We start from the raw sequence: 14,686 nt of genomic DNA on the forward strand, positions 1-14,686 counted from the left end.
ACAGTTGTTTTATGAACTATTTTTTCTCACGTACTTGATGGCTTGTACCTTCAGCCATACTCAAAGGATAAAAAGCGTCCTCAGATATTAAGTGTGAAAAACTAACTACCCATTTAGAACAAACAGGAAATCCCGCTGCAACATCCCCCATATGAAAAAGAATACAACAATCGAAAGGATATCGTTTGAAAAAAAATGATAAAGGTAAAAACAGTTCTCTGAATAAGGCGAAAATCACTCATTTCCCTCTCCCCCCCCCCCCCCCCCGCGATGTAAAATAAACACATTCTTCAACTAAAATGACTAAACACTCTTTAAAAGCGAAAAACAATTCTTTGCAATTTGAAATATTTCGCCAAATAAACAAAAAATACAATAAATTATATTAACAGTAGCTTTAAAATGTAACCAAATGATCACGCCACTCTATTTTTTTATAGCCAAAGTCGCCAAGCGTTACTGTAATCCAGCCGATCAGTGAGTAAAGCTAACTCCGACCGATTAGCGGTCCGATCTTTTGAACGAAAACTTTTAAAACTTCATATATTGCCTATTTGTTCCTTCCATCAAAGATACAGATTTTCCACCGCACTGATCTTTTGTGTACAGAACTACCCTGTTGTAATTTTTTATCTGGACGAAAATAAAATTTGTTTCGTCTTTAAATTCCATCACTTTTTCCTTTAATAATGTACTGATTAGTTATATAAGCCTTAAAGTATTCTTGACATTTGTGCCAAAACTCAGATGGATTTCAGCCGAGAAACAAATGTTGCTAGGTACGGTACTTTCTGATCATTTAGTTAGGAAAACTTAAAGCACCGATCCGATCATATTGTTCAACTGCGACGACAGAACACACGTTTTGCGTGAACCTTCTAATACTTTACTTTAAAATATATCTCGGGACGTAAAATCGTTGCTTTCAAGAAATGAAGGTTTTACTTTCTCTCTCTACTTTTTATCTATTCTCAATTGACATATCACAGTAGGAAATTTCATTACAAAGAGCAGAGCTGGCTTTCTTATTGTCCTTTGGCTACGGGTTAAATACTTATTTTAGTTCTCGCTCAACAATAGGTTAAAATAAATATTAATCATTTGGAAGATATAACCATCCAATGTTTAAACTAGTTAATTAATTAACAAACTTTCCGATTCGATCCATCGCGCTTCGAAACCACGCTCGCCACAAGTTAATTACACACAAAAAATTTGATCATAATCGGTCCAGCCGTTTAAAAGCTTTATGGTGACAGACGTCCAAGTTATCGCGTTTGGTGATTTTTTACTGCGAGCAATTATTAGCGACACGCATATAGTGACACGTGAATAGCTTATTAATTAAAGTATTATTTTTGGCCAGTTTAGCAAAACCCGATGCTTTACTGTGTCAATCCTAGCTCCGCAACAATGAAAATTCCGATCCAAAATGGTTGAACTTCAGCTGATGCGTCGGCCAATATATATAGCGGCTCTTTCCAAATTGGACGAAAATAATGTTATTTAATAAAAAATTCACGTGCCCCTAATAATTGCTAGTAATGAAAAAATCATCAAACAAGATAATTCGCCAGAGTAGATAACTACTCAAACACGCGCACCGATTCAAAATGACTGATCTTAAGCTGATGTGTCGTCTACTCATCAGCTTAATATAGTGACCTTCGTACCATTTTTAGTCATTAATTTATTTTACACTAATAATAAGAGTTATCTTATATATTTACTAGAAAAAATACCCGGCGTTGCCTGGGTCAGTAATAATTATGAGAAACAATCGTTACTTGCTCTTGTTTTCTGTTTTAAGCGAAATAATTTAAAACAAACCTTTTTGACGTGATTAAAAATCGAGCTTCTTCCTTACTCATTAAACTAAAATAGCAATAAGTATAAAGAACAAAATAGACAAAATATTAGAAACGAAAGCACGACATTTAAGCATATGCAAATTAGAAGAATTTCCGAAATATGAAATTAAACTTTACATGTTTAAAAAGATTTATCTGTTAGTACTTTTTTTTAAAATCTAAAACCTTCTCTGTACGGCTATTGATGCACGAACTGTTTTAAAAAATGTAGCCGCCCGTGTTCCCCTTACACTTGCTTTAGTTATTTTGGGAAATTTCAATTTTTGTGGGCATTTGGTGCGGTTTAAAATCTTACCAAATTTGCGAGAATCATTTTGGAACACTTTCGATAATACTCCCTCTCCTTACTAATTTTTATTATAGAATATTGTTGCCAGATGCTGAGATATTTTTGGTCAAAATAAAATGGCGCTAAACGGTTTCATCCGAAATGTTTTCAAAAAAGTAGTAAAATTTGGCGATTGTTTGAAATCGTGCAAAAAGAAAAATTAATGAAAGTTTTTGTGCGGTTTATGGATTTGCCTAATTTAGTTGTTGAATTATTTTACACAGTATTTTTTTTTTTTAAGTATCTTTGATTGGCGATATTTTGTTTATATGGTGAAAGCTGAGAAACATTATTACGTAGTCTTTGGGCTCAAAAACAGCGACAGTGGAAAAAACTGCCAAATGCATCAGCTACTGAAATCTTTCTGAAAAAATTCTGGCGATATTTCTGCTGGTTGGTTGGATATAGTGAGCAAGTGTCCAATCAGCATAAATAATAATAATAAACCATTAATTGCATAAGTTCCGTTTAAAAGTAAAATGATCAGCCAAATTCAATTATTTTTAGCCAATCTTATGGAAAAACGTTACTTTAAGATTTGACTTGAGAAAAGCCTCAAAAAGTCAGACGAAACGCAAAAATATTCATCAATACAACAATTCTTGGGAGTTGAGATGACACACTAAATAATGACTTGGGTTGATGAAAGCCTTGGAACAGGGAACAAAAAAGCTCATAACTCGTTTTTTATACAATTTAGAAACTTCGAACAGATGCTATCTTCAGCAGAAAAATTGGCGCTTTCGATGGACATATAATGTTAATATGTGCACGTTTTTTTTCCACCCCCATATTGGGGCATTTATGCGAAAATTGGGACTAAAATTGGAATAAAAAGGGAACTGTCGATCGGATTTTTTCGAACTGGTCTATAAACCTTCCCAGTACCAAACTGAACAAACGGTGAAAATTTCAGCCAAATCTGCCGGGTAGTTTCTGAGATCTTAGGGAACAAATTTACCAAACTCCATTTTTATATAATACTAGCAAAAATACCCGGCGTTGCCCGGGTCAGTAATAGTAATGAGAAACAATCGTGACTTACCCTTGTTTTCTGTTTAAAGCGAAAGAATTCGAAACAAACCTTTTTGACGTGATTAAAAATCGAGCTTCTTCCTTACTCATAAAACTAAAATAGCAATAAGTATAAAGAACAAAATAGTATTCATTTAGAAACGAAAGCACGACATCTAAGCGTATACAAATTTGAAGAATTTCCGAAATATGAAATTAAACTTTACATGTTTAAAAAGTCATCTGTTAGTACTTTTTTTTTAACATCTAAAACCTTCTCTGTATGGCTATTGATGTACGAACTGTTTTAAAAAATGTAGCCGCCCGTGTTCCCTTTACACTTTCTTTAGTGGGAAATTTCAATTATTGTGGGCACTTAGTGCGGTTTAAAATGTTACCGAATTTGCGAGAATCATTTTGGGACACCTTCGATAATACTCCCCCCTCTTACTAATTTTTATTATAGAAATATTGTCGCCAGATGCTGAGTTGCTCAAAATAAAATGGCACTAAATGGTTTCATCCGAAATGTTTCCAAAATAAGTAGTAAAATTTGGCGATTGTTTGAAATTGTGCAAAAAATAAAAATTTATGGAAGTGTTTTTGCTCTTTATGGATTTGCCTTATTTAGTTGCTGGATTATTTTACACAGTAAAAAAAGTTTTTTTTAAAGATTCTTTGATTGGCGATATTTTGTTTACATGGTGTAAGCTGAGAAACATCATTACGTAGTCTTTGTCTTTAAAAACAGCGACAGTTGAAAAAACTACCAAATGCATCAGCTACTGAATTTTTCTGCAAAAATTTTGGCGGTATTTCTGCTGATTGATTGGATAGTGAGTAAGTGTCCAATCCGCATAAATAATAATAATAAAATAAATTGTTAATTACATTTAAGTTCCGTTTAAATGGAAAATGATCAGCCAAATCCATTTATTTTTAGCCAATCTTGGGGGAAAAAACGTTACTTTAAGATTTGCCTTGAAAAAAGCCTCCAACAGTCAGACGAAACACAAAAACATTCAACAATTCTAACTATGAACTGGGAGTTGAGTTGATACACTAAATAATGAATTGGGTTGAGGAAAGCCTTCGAACATGGAACGAAAAAAGCCCATAACTCGTTTTTCATACAACTTAGAACTTTTTAACAGATGCCATCTTCAGCAGAAAAATAAGCGCTTTCGATGGACACATAGTTTTAATATGTACACGTATTTTTTAACCTTCATATTGGGGCATTTATGCGAAAATTTGGACAAATTAGAATAAAAAAGTAACTATCAATCGGATTTTTATCGAACTGGTCTACAAACCTCCCCATTACCAAAAAGAACAAACGGTGAAAGTTTCAGCCAAATCTGCCGGGTAGTTTCTGAGATCTTAGGGAACAAATTTACCAAAGTCCATTTTTATATATATAGATATAGACTAGCAAAAATACCCGGCGTTGCCTGGGTTAGCAATATTTATGAGAAACAATCGTTGCTTGCATTTGTTTTCTGTTTTAAGTGAAAGAACTTAAAACACACCTTTTTGACGTGATTTAAAATCTAGCTTCTTCCTTACTCATAAAACTAAAGTAGCAGAAGGAAAAAGAGCAAAATAGTATTCATTTAGAAACGAAAACACAAAATTTAAGCGTATACAAATTTGAAAAATTTCCGAAATATGAAATTAAACTTCACATGTTTAAAAAGATTTATCAGTTAATATATTTTTTTTACATGGAGTCTTACCTTCTCTGTATGTCTATTGAAGAACGAACTGTTTAAAAAAATGTAGCCGCGTGCCCGTGATCCCCTTAAACTTGCTTTAGTTATTTTGGAAAATTTCAATTATTGTGGGTTCTTGGTGCGATTTAAAATGTTACCGAATTTGCGGGAATCGTTTTGGGATACCTTGAATAATGCTCCCCCTCCTTACTTTGTAAAACGGTATGTTACTAATTTTTGTTAAAGCGATATTGCTAAGATCTCTTATCCATATGCTAAGATACTTTTGGTCACCATAAAATGGCGCTAAACAATTTCATCCGAAATGTTTCCAAAATAAGTAGTAAAATTTGGAGTTGGTTTGAATTTGTTCACAAAGTCACATTAATGGAAGTTTTTGTGCTGTTTATGGATTTGCCTAATTTAGTTGCTGGATTTTTTTACCTATCAAAAAAGTTTTTAAAGATTCTTTGATTGACGATATTTTTTTACATGGTGAAAGCTGACAAACATTATTACATAGTCTTTGACTTCAAAAACCGCGACAGTTGAAAAAACTGCCAAATGCATCCGCTACTGAAATCTTTCTGCATAAATTTTGGCGAGGTTTCTGCTGTTAGATTGGATGATGATTAAAAAGTCCAATCAGCACAAATAATAATAAAAAAAACATTAATTACACTAAAGTTCCGTTTAAATGGAAAATAATCAACCAAATCTAGTTATTATTAGCCAATCTTGGAGAAAAAACGTTACTTTAAGATTTGACTTGAGAAAAGCCTCAAACAGTCAGACGAAACACAAAAACATTCAACAATTCTAACTATGAACTGGGAGTTGAGATGATACACTAAATAATGAATTGGATTGAGGAAAGCCTTCGAACATGGAACAAAAAAAGCTCATAACTCGTTTTTCATCCAACTTAGAACTTTCTAACAGATGCCATCTTCAGCAGAAAAATAAGCGCTTTCGATGGACACATAATTTTAATATGTGCACGTATTTTGTCACCGTCATATTGGGGCATTTATGCGAAAATTTGGACAAATTAGAATAAAAAAGGAACTATCAATCGGATTTTTACCGAACTGGTCTACAAACCTCCCCAGTACCAAAAAGAACAAACGGTGAAAGTTTCAGCCAAATCTGCCGGGTAGTTTCTGAGATCTTAGGGAACAAATTTACCAAAGTCCAATTTTATATATATATAGATAGATTACTCTTCTTATTAGTCTATGAATTTTGCCTCATTCTTGCGATTTGTAAGATTTTATCCAGTTGAAAAAAAAAAAAAAAAATCTTGGCAGTCAGTTAACTATTGATGAAAAAAAAAATTAAAAATCTGAATTTTGACCTCTTGAATTCAAATTATTGTTTTCGCAATCACGAGTGTGTGTGTGTGTATGTAGTCGTGTGTGATTATGTGTGTGTGTGGGGGGGGGCAAGTCTGTTTGTGTGTGGGGGGTATGTGTATGTGTGTGTAGGCATGTGTGTTTATGTCTGTGAGCAGGAATGAGTGTGTGGGTAGTTGTGTGTATGAGTGTTTGTGTGTTTGGGGGGGGGGGGAATGTGTATGTGTGTGTAGGCATATGTGTTTGTGTCTGTGTGCAAGAATGAGTGTGTGGGTAGTTTTCTGTATGTGTAGGTGTATGTATGTGTGCGTGTGTGTACGTGCGTGTATGTAAGCGTGTAAGTATTGACGGTTTTCGCTAGAGGAGCAGCATCGTGAGGCTACCGATCGACGGTGATGCTGCAGAGGGTGCTGGCGGGAAAATAAAATGATAGGACCTCAAAACTGTCAAATAAAAGCAATAAACAATCGTGATTGCTCAAAAAAAAAAAAAAAAAAAAACCCTGCAAATCAATAAAAGCAATTTCACAATGGGGTTGTTTCCTTCAGTCAAAGTAGTACTTTTTGTCATTGAAATTGATAGAATAAGCAAAAAAAAAAAACCAAGGTCCCAAGAAATACTTTCATTTTTCGAACATTCATTTTTTAATTAATTTTTTGAAATGTCCGATTTTTCAAACAAGGCGTGGTCTTGATGACGTCAAAAATGATGCTCTTTCTATCGCGTTTCTACGTTATGATAATCAAAAAGCGAATCAAACATTGCACTCTACGCTTGCATCAACCATATCGTTGCCAATACTGCCGTGTGCAGGTAAAGGGCAGTAACTGCAAATTTTTCATTTTTCATTTTTTTGCATTTTTGTCATCTATTGTGCGTCAGCTTCATGGTACAAGCTCGCCTTTTTGGTTTCCGCTTAAAAATGCGCGAAAAAAACGTCTAATTCCAAGATTTCCTATAGTTAATATTGAATCCGACACACATTTTTTCAAATATCCCGAAAACTTATTTCTGCAAATACTGCCGTTTACCTGCACACGGCAGAATACACGTGAGTCAAGATGCGAATTAAATATTTTGCTCTGTGAATGGCAACACTGAATGGCATTTCATCATTTGTGATGTCATTGGCAGAAGCGTAAATAATAAAAGTGCACCGATTTAAGTAATTTTTTAAAAATATTAAACTTAAACAAATTATTTAAAAAATGGTTAGATCCATTGAGAAGGAATACTAATGGAGGGAGCCATAGCAAATGTCTCAGTGAAATAAGCTTGGGACGCAATGTTTCCCAGGTCAGACGACTTGTTTGGCTGGGAAGTTGTCGCGTTTTGGCCGTTTGGCCCGCAATCGCTCTTTTGGCATTAAATATTTTTCAGACGACGCGACGACGCTTATTATGAAGTCGTCGCTACAAATCAGAACAACTCTGCCTCCAACTCCTTTACCGCATAATAATAAATAAATAACGGATACAAATACAGGCCTATCATTCAAACTCCCTCTCCCCACTTCTTTCCGGATTTTAAAATATAATGTAATTGCATTTTCCATGTATTTTGATGTTTATTCCCTGAAATGACGGGCATGTACAAATAGTTTAAAGTGTTCTGTTATTGACTGAAAATTTATGGATTCATATGTATTGTAATCAATGTTTTGAAATGATTTCATACGAAGGCATACTAGTATTTTAATTGAAGCATAAAAATAGCAAATCTTTATTCTTGCGCATCTGCTGTTCACAGAAGCTTGGCGAGAAGATACTCGCCAACAAAGCAAATGTACACAAAATGTTTAAGAGCCGTTAAAATAATTACTAGTTAAGTAAAAAGTGTTTTTATGGAACTAAAATGTTATTTGCACTCAAGATATACAATGTTTTATAGGTAAAAAAAGTACAAAAATTTAAAAATTATAGGCAACTGTGGAATAGGTACTCGTTGAATGCATATAAATGTTATTTTTTCTTTATTTAGAAGTAAAAAACATTCGTATATGCTAGGGAAAAGTTACTGGACCTCCTGGTGTGGGCTTTTGGTAGAATTACGGTAACCGGGTCACGTTGGCGTATTTTTTCAAAAACAGCCAAATTTGGCACCTACGACTCAATGTAAACAAAGTACTACACTGCAAACAAAGGAAATCTTCCAATGAGAGACATCCAAAGAAAATGGGCGGAACTTCGGATTCACCAAACTATCGCCTTGGAAACTAGAACTGTTTATTAATCTTTTTCTTTCTCTGATCATAACTGTAAAGAAGCAAAGAAAAGAAGTAATAAAATTCTTTTTTCATTTTTAAGTGATGAAAATATAGCAAAATATGCAGAAAAATATCATAAAACCTAATTTTTTTATAGAACTTTATTAATTTTCTTATTTTAAAATTAAGTTTGCAGAATAAACAAGTAAGAGGTAACTTTTTTCAAGATGTTAACATAATCTGCGTGGGAAGATCAAGCGCATAAAACGAAAAGGTTCATGACATAAATGATGTTACACTTTTTATGTTTGATTTCCTTAGGAACATAAAGATGAAACATACATTTCTAGCAAATTTAACAACATTAAAAGTTGGATAGAAAACGACATTAATCTGAAATAGTTTGTCAATAAACAGAAAGAGCCCTTAAGTAAATGTAATGTTCAATTAAAACTTAAAACGATCAACTAAATAAGTTAAATCACATAAAAGATCCATCCAGAAACGTTAGAACAAAAATTTTAATTCACACTTACTGAATAAGTTATTACGATAAGTAAGAAATTTTAAATTGAAGATGGAACAATAAAACACGAAGGAAATTACTTACTGCCAAAACATTCCAAAAAAGTGTCCAAGGATATGAATAACTAGTTTTTAAATCTATAACTTAAAATAGTTAAAAGTAACAAACATTCCGCGATGTAAAATTTTATAAAATGTTCCTAAGATCTAAAAATTGAAGAAACACAATATATGTTGCCAGTTTTCAGAAAAAAAATCTCCTTTGAGGAAAGTAAAAATATTGTTCTATGGAATTAAAATAAAAATATTTAGTAGACAAGTAAATTACAATTTTGTGCTGTGAACTCTGAAATGGTTGATTGGCCAAATGAATAGCGAATAAGCTTTGGTGTAGGGTTGCCGAAATTGCTCCGTCGCCAAGGTAAGGTAGCGGGTTGCCAGAATGAAATATTTATCGCCGCGACCCGGTTACCGTAATTCTACCACTTAATAAGTTAAATCATATCAAAATATCCATTCAGAGAACGTTATCATAACTAACATTATAATTATAACTTACTGAATAAGTGATTACGATAATTAATGCATTTTAAATTTAAGATAGCACAATAAAACATGAAGGAAATAACTTACTGCGAACACATTCCAAAAACGTATCCAAAAGGTATGAATAACTAATTTTTAAATCTATAACTTAAAAGTGACAAACTGTAACATATGTTTTGTATTCATGATTGGCAACGCTTGCTTACTTGCCATGCTCGTTATTGTAACATGCACGTGTAGTGCGATTCGATTCTTACCATTTTAATAAAAGTTGTTAAGTTTAAAAATTTGCTGTTGTGCATTACTGATATCTAGATACTGATATAAAAATATGAAACAAGACATGGTGTCAGGTGGAAACGCTCGCAGTAGACCTCTTTGAGCATTGGAACTTTTGTGTTCAAACAACAGATATGATGGAGATGTTCAAACCGCCAGCTCCGATAAGCTTCTCAACGGGTAATGTGCCAGAAACATGGAAGCTATGGTATCAAAAGTTTGAGAACTTTATGTTGGCGACGGAAAAAAGTGGGAAAAGCGGCAAGACAAAAATTGCCATACTCCTCAGTTTGCTAGGCGACGAAGGAGTCTCCGTCTTCAACACATTTAAGTTTGATGATACCGCCAGTAAAGATAAGTACGACGACGTCGTAAGTAAATTCACCGATTATTGTGCACCGCGCAGAAATGCGGTATTCGAGCGTTTTAAGTTCTTTTCTTGCTCGCAACAAGAAGGACAGTCAATCGACTCATACGTCACCCAGTTACGGACGTACGCAGCAACTTGCGAATTCACTGATCAGGAAGAGTCTCTTATTCGCGACAGAGTCGTCTTGGGTATTCGCGAGAAATCCCTCCAAGAGAGACTTCTTCGGGAACCGGCCATGACTTTGAAGAAGGCTACCGATTTCATCCGGGCAGTGGAAGCCAGCAAGGAGCAGTACAAAACGATCTGCGACTCTGGCGGCTTCAAAGCAGAAGTGGATGTGCTGAAGGCGAAGAGGAAGCCTATAAAGAGCACTGCCTCTGCAAAATCACACCAAGAGTTCGACTGTGGCAGGTGCGGGAGAACGCACAAGAAAAGAGAGTGCCCTGCGTTCAACAAGCTGTGTAACGTGTGCAAACAGAAGAATCATTTCGCAAAAATGTGCAAATCAGGTAACGATAAAGGGAAAAAAAATCCTGAAAGAAATAAATCGGGTCCTCGTCACGTGAACGAGATACAATCTAACGGTGAGCTCGATATATCTAGTCTCTACATTGACGTTGTAAGTGCAAGCTCAGGACCTAGAGAGAAATCTTGGTCAAAAGATGTGACCATTAATGGTCAAGTAATTTCCTTCAAATTAGACACAGGTGCAGAAGCAAATATTTTACCTCTGTCTGTTTACAAAGGTAGGAAACTCGATAAAATATGCGAATTAATCAGTACTGATGTACTGCTAACATCATATGGTAACCACAAATTGAAACCTGAAGGTTACGTTAATTTATCTTGCTCTGTAAATAATAATGTAAATACTGTATTGTTAAAATTTATTGTTGTAAATGTTGATTCAAAGCCAATATTAGGCTTACAGGCATGTGAAATGTTAGAATTAATTCAAAGAATTGATCAGGTAGAAATCCTTAACAAGGATGAAATTTTGACCAAATATGGTGATGTTTTTGAGGGACTTGGTACTTTTCCTGGTAGGCCTCACCATATTGAGGTTAATGAAAATGTTACTCCGGTAATAAATCCTCCTAGAAGGATTCCCCAGACACTTTTAGCAAATCTAAAAGAAACATTTTCTGAGTTAGAAAATAGAGGAGTAATAGAACATGTAAATAAACCTACAGATTGGGTGAGCAACTTAGTAGTGGTTGAAAAGACAAATGGGAAATTGAGGATATGCTTAGATCCAAGGGATCTGAATAAAGCTATAAAAAGGGAACATCATATTATTCCATCTAGTGATGAAATAATTAGTCAATTAGAGGGTATACCGCCAGTAAAGATAAGTACGACGACGTCGTAAGTAAATTCACCGATTATTGTGCACCGCGCAGAAATGTGGTATTCGAGCGTTTTAAGTTCTTTTCTTGCTCGCAACAAGAAGGACAGTCAATCGACTCATACGTCACCCAGTTACGGACGTACGCAGCAACTTGCGAATTCACTGATCAGGAAGAGTCTCTTATTCGCGACAGAGTCGTCTTAGGTATTCGCGAGAAATCCCTCCAAGAGAGACTTCTTCGGGAACCGGCCATGACTTTGAAGAAGGCTACCGATTTCATCCGGGCAGTGGAAGCCAGCAAGGAGCAGTACAAAACGATCTGCGACTCTGGCGGCTTCAAAGCAGAAGTGGATGTGCTGAAGGCGAAGAGGAAGCCTATAAAGAGCACTGCCTCTGCAAAATCACACCAAGAGTTCGACTGTGGCAGGTGCGGGAGAACGCACAAGAAAAGAGAGTGCCCTGCGTTCAACAAGCTGTGTAACGTGTGCAAACAGAAGAATCATTTCGCAAAAATGTGCAAATCAGGTAACGATAAAGGGAAAAAAAATCCTGAAAGAAATAAATCGGGTCCTCGTCACGTGAACGAGATACAATCTAACGGTGAGCTCGATATATCTAGTCTCTACATTGACGTTGTAAGTGCAAGCTCAGGACCTAGAGAGAAATCTTGGTCAAAAGATGTGACCATTAATGGTCAAGTAATTTCCTTCAAATTAGACACAGGTGCAAAAGCAAATATTTTACCTCTGTCTGTTTACAAAGGTAGGAAACTCGATAAAATATGCGAATTAATCAGTACTGATGTACTGCTAACATCATATGGTAACCACAAATTGAAACCTGAAGGTTACGTTAATTTATCTTGCTCTGTAAATAATAATGTAAATACTGTATTGTTAAAATGTATTGTTGTAAATGTTGATTCAAAGCCAATATTAGGCTTACAGGCATGTGAAATGTTAGAATTAATTCAAAGAATTGATCAGGTAGAAATCCTTAACAAGGATGAAATTTTGACCAAATATGGTGATGTTTTTCAGGGACTTGGTACTTTTCCTGGTAGGCCTCACCATATTGAGGTTAATGAAAATGTTACTCCGGTAATAAATCCTCCTAGAAGGATTCCCCAGACACTTTTAGCAAATCTAAAAGAAACATTTTCTGAGTTAGAAAATAGAGGAGTAATAGAGCATGTAAATAAACCTACAGATTGGGTGAGCAACTTAGTAGTGGTTGAAAAGACAAATGGGAAATTGAGGATATGCTTAGATCCAAGGGATCTGAATAAAGCTATAAAAAGGGAACATCATATTATTCCATCTAGTGATGAAATAATTAGTCAATTAGAGGGAAAGAAATATTTTTCTGTGCTAGATCTTAAAGAGGGTTTTTGGCAAATCCCATTGGATAGCAACAGCTCTGATCTATGCACATTTAACTCTCCTTTTGGACGGTTTAAATTCAAAAGACTTCCTTTTGGTATTGCTTCGGCTCCAGAAGTCTTCCAAAAACAAAATCAAAAACTGTTTGGTGATATAAAAGGTGTTCAAATCTACTTTGATGATATAATAATTGCTGGAACTGACAAACAAGATCATGACAGCACATTAGTTAAAGTATTAGAGAGAGCCAAATCTCATAACGTTAAATTTAATCCTGAAAAATTTCAATTCCGAGTTGATGAGGCCAAATATATGGGGTTAATAATTTCGGAAAAAGGGGTAAAGCCTGATGAATCGCATGTGAGAGCCATCAATGAATTAGAAAAGCCTACCTGTAAAAAAGATATAAGGAGACTTTTGGGCATGGTAAATTTTTTATCAAAATTTATCCCTAATGTGTCAAGGATTACTGCACCCTTGAGGGAACTGTTGAAGGATAAATCTGAGTTCCAATGGTCATTTGAACAGGAAGAGGCATTTAATTGTATTAAAAAACTAATCAGTACAGCTCCGGTCTTAAGAGTATTTAGTAGCTCTAAAGAAATCAGAATTCAGTGTGATAGCTCGAAGGATGGGCTAGGAGTATGTTTGCTGCAGGAAGGGCAGCCAGTATCCTTTGCCTCTAGAAGTCTAACCGAATGTGAGAAAAACTACGCCCAGATAGAGAAAGAGCTCTTAGCAATAGTTTTTGCTTGTGAGAAATATCATAACTTTATTTACGGGCATAAGGTTCAAATACAAAGTGATCACAAACCATTAACCTCAATCATAAGAAAACCTCTTAATAAAATCACCACTCGCTTACAAAAAATGGTTTTAAAATTACTAAAATACCACTTAGTTATCAATTACTTGCCAGGAAAAGACATGGTTTTGGCAGATGCATTGTCTAGAGCATTTATTAAAGATCAGGTACTTGATGATCCTGACATGTTGCATACTGTACACTCTATTTCTAAATGCTTACCAATGAGTGACAGTAGAAAAGAACAGTTAAAAAAAGCATTGGAGGGGGATGATGAACTAAAAGTTATCATTAGTTTTTGTAAACAGGGGTGGCCCAACAAAAAGAAAATTCCCTTCAATTTAAGGAAATACGACAAATTAAAAAATGAATTGTATCTAGGTCATGATTTGTTATTCTTAAATAATAAAATAGTAGTCCCAAAAATACTTAGATCTGAAATGCTCACACTTATCCATGAAGCTCACATGGGTATTGAAAAGTGTAAATGTCGGGCACGAGAGATCTTATACTGGCCAGGCATTTCAAAAGACATTGAAAGAACTGTAGAGAACTGTGTAATATGTGCTAAATTTCGTAAAGATCAAACTAAGGAACCATTACGACCCCATGAAATACCTGACCGAGCTTTTCAAAGAATTGGGATGGATATCATGTATTTTCGAAACATTAATTATCTTGTCATAACCGACTATTTCTCTAAGTGGATTGAAGTTGAAGAACTGAAAAGTAAATCAGCTGGGGACATTCTTAAAGTATTGGAAAGGGTATTGGCCAGGTTTGGTATTCCTGAAGCAATTGTGTGTGATAATAGCCCTTTCAACTGCTGGGAATTTAAGAAATTCTGTAAAGAGTGGGACATAACAATTTCATTCAGCAGCCCATATCACTCACAAAGCAATGGTATGGCAGAAAAAGGGGTTGGTATTGCTAAAGCCT

Source organism: Uloborus diversus, chromosome 4, assembly GCF_026930045.1.
Source record: "Uloborus diversus isolate 005 chromosome 4, Udiv.v.3.1, whole genome shotgun sequence".
Lineage (NCBI taxonomy): Eukaryota > Metazoa > Arthropoda > Arachnida > Araneae > Uloboridae > Uloborus > Uloborus diversus.